This window comes from Heterodontus francisci, unplaced genomic scaffold, assembly GCF_036365525.1.
Source record: "Heterodontus francisci isolate sHetFra1 unplaced genomic scaffold, sHetFra1.hap1 HAP1_SCAFFOLD_121, whole genome shotgun sequence".
Classification (NCBI taxonomy): Eukaryota; Metazoa; Chordata; class Chondrichthyes; order Heterodontiformes; family Heterodontidae; genus Heterodontus; species Heterodontus francisci.
Genome location: NW_027140425.1, coordinates 1349964 through 1352680, shown reverse-complemented (window position 1 = coordinate 1352680; position 2717 = coordinate 1349964). Strand labels below are relative to the sequence as shown.

Genomic DNA, 2717 nt, shown 5'->3' with positions numbered 1-2717 from the left:
TGGATGATCAGCCATGATCATACTGAATGGTGGGGCAGGCTCGATGTGCTGAATGGCCGACTCCTGCTCCGATGTTCCTCTGTTCCTAACTCCACATTATCGATGAGACACAGCCTCAGGCCGACTTGTCGGGTGTTGCAAACAGATAACACTGCTTCTGATCTTCACCAGAACAGAGTGAGAGTAAAACAGAATAAAACACATGGAGAGACACTGTGGAATAACAAATAGATTAGATTGGAATGTTGAATTATGATTGGAATGGATAAAACAGCAGATTAAATTGGGACAGAAAAGAGAAACTGATGGGAAGAAGGAAGAAAAGAAAGGATGGATCTGTTCACTTTTTTCAGTTTTTTCACTGGTCCATAAAAGCTGGATTAAAAAAAGATGCAAAAAACAGAGAATTTCACCAAAAAAGGAGATTAAATGCTGCCGAAACCTTGGATCGAAGGATGCCCCAACAGATCACCTGTTGAACTGTCTCCTCACTGGGGGATTTCAATCAATGAGCAATATTATTCTCTCCTTTTCTTTTGTTAAATGAAACCACTACTGTCACTTGGAGTTAATATCCCTGTGTTCCAACTCCTGAATAATGAAATTGTGAGTTTCGTGATATTTTCTGGACACATTTCCTGCTGAAAGAACTAAGAGCTCTTTTCTAATTTACACAATACTATATACACACTCATCAAGCCTCCGAAACTAGCATCCTTGGTGTTGCTCTCTCCTCCCAAACCTCATCTCATGTGACTGTTACATCATCACTCTGATTGTGGGAGGGGTTAATCCCACTGTTTTCAGCATTAACCCTTAACATCCTCATACTGCACTGTCTGTCCAAACAAATCGGTGGAGGGAACTTGAATTATCAAAACAGCAACAGCTGCCAGTTGAAAATCAACTCAACCCATCAGAGGAAGACTGTCAGAGAACTTCCTGCATCCAGTCCTGACCCTGTCACATGAAGCAGCTGCTCACCCAGACCCCACTCTCATCAACACTGAACATTTTTACTGAGACCCTTCAAATACTGTTTATAAAAGGCCGCAAAGATCAAAGTTCACTCAGTTGTATTAAATACAACAAAGTTTAATATCTTCTCACCGTTTCTCGGTAACCACATGAGACTTAGGTTTTCTTATTTGGTTCCTTTGATTTTTCTTGTTCCTGACTGACAAATATTCCAAACCTCAGATAAACCCTCCCACTTGCGTCATGTCCCAGTCTCGGTTAAAAGCAACACATAATGACACAAACACTCTCCTTCAGTGAGATTAATATCAAGCTGTTTTCCAGGTTGAATGGAACTGTGAACAAATTGATGTCAAAGAAGTTTACTTTGATGTATTAGCACTGAAATTCTGTGCAAGGAGAAACAGCCATTCCAAATTCATACCCTTCACAAAGGCTGTTTTTTTATGTGATTGAAATTCATCAAGTATTTTGAATTAAAGTTCACAAGACGCAGATGTCAGTGTTGATAATGAAACTTTTCAAGCATGTTGCAACTGTGAAATAAGGCTCTGCTGGGAGTTGAACTCAGGATCTCTTGTTTACTAGACAAGTGCTTTAACCAACTAAGCTACAGAGCCAGATCACGAATGTGCGTGCAATTGAAATCAGAGGAAGGCCTTGCAGATAGTGGGCAGGCTTTGGCGAGTCAAGAGCTGAGTTCGTCACGGCAGTGTTCCCAGCCTCTGACTCGCTCTTGTAGTTGTTGCTGTAGTTGTAATTGTAATAGGCAACCGTCTGTCTCGGAAGACGATGGGCTACACCCGGGGTGTACGTCACTTCTGTGTGAAACATCGTTTGTTGTGGCTGTAAAGGATGACTCGTGAGTGACGATCCCTTCCGCAGCTGGTACAGATGAATATCATTGGCCCGAGGTCGACTGACAATTTTTCCTTCCTCTGAGCTCTCTTTCCCACCATCTGGTCATTTCTTTTGTCCTCTGCTTTTCCCATGGTCTTCCTGAATGCCTTTCTCCAGGAATTCCAGTCAGCAGGAAGGACTTCCCCATGCATTGACTCCAATCCCAGTCAGCTTGAGATCTCGCTTTGCAGATGTCCTTGTAACACAGATGTGGGTGACCTGTTGGTCTCGTGCTGATAGCAAGCTCACCATAGAGCGTGTCTTTGGCAAAGCGACCGTCATCCATTCAGCACACATGACGCAGTCAACAGAGTCACCGCTGACTCAAGAGGGCAAACATGCTGCGGGTCCCTGCACGCTGGTGTACTTCTGCATTCGGCACTCTGTCCTGCCAGGAGATGCCCAATATCCACCTGAGACAGTGGAGGTCGAAGCTGTTCAGCTTCTTTTCTTGGCTTGCATAAGTTGTTGATGCTTCTCTACTATAAAGGAGGGTGCTGAGAACACAAGCCTGTTACACGCGGAGTTTTGTATTTTCGATCAGTTTGCTGTCGGTTCACACTCGTCTTCTCAACTTTGACATGACAGCTGCAGCATTGACAATCCTGGTGCTGATTTCAGTATCAAGGGACAGATTGCTGGTGATTGTTGATCCAAGGTATGTGAAGCTGTTGACAACCTCCAAAGTGAGCCTGTCGATGTTGATGGAAGGTGGAGTCTCTAGTCCTGGCCCATAACTTTGATCTTCCTGATGCTGATCGTCAGTCCAAACTCCTTGCAGGCCAGGGAGAACCGATATACAAGCTGCTGTTAATGAACTTCATTATGGGATGTCAGCA

General features: G+C 43.9%; 1 non-coding gene across 1 annotated transcript; it reads right to left on the bottom strand.

Annotated features, from left to right (window-relative positions):
- Positions 1 to 1524: 1524 nt before the first annotated feature.
- Positions 1525 to 1598, bottom strand: trnat-agu (transfer RNA threonine (anticodon AGU)). Its single transcript has one exon. It is a non-coding gene; the product is annotated as a tRNA-Thr (tRNA).
- Positions 1599 to 2717: the final 1119 nt, after the last annotated feature.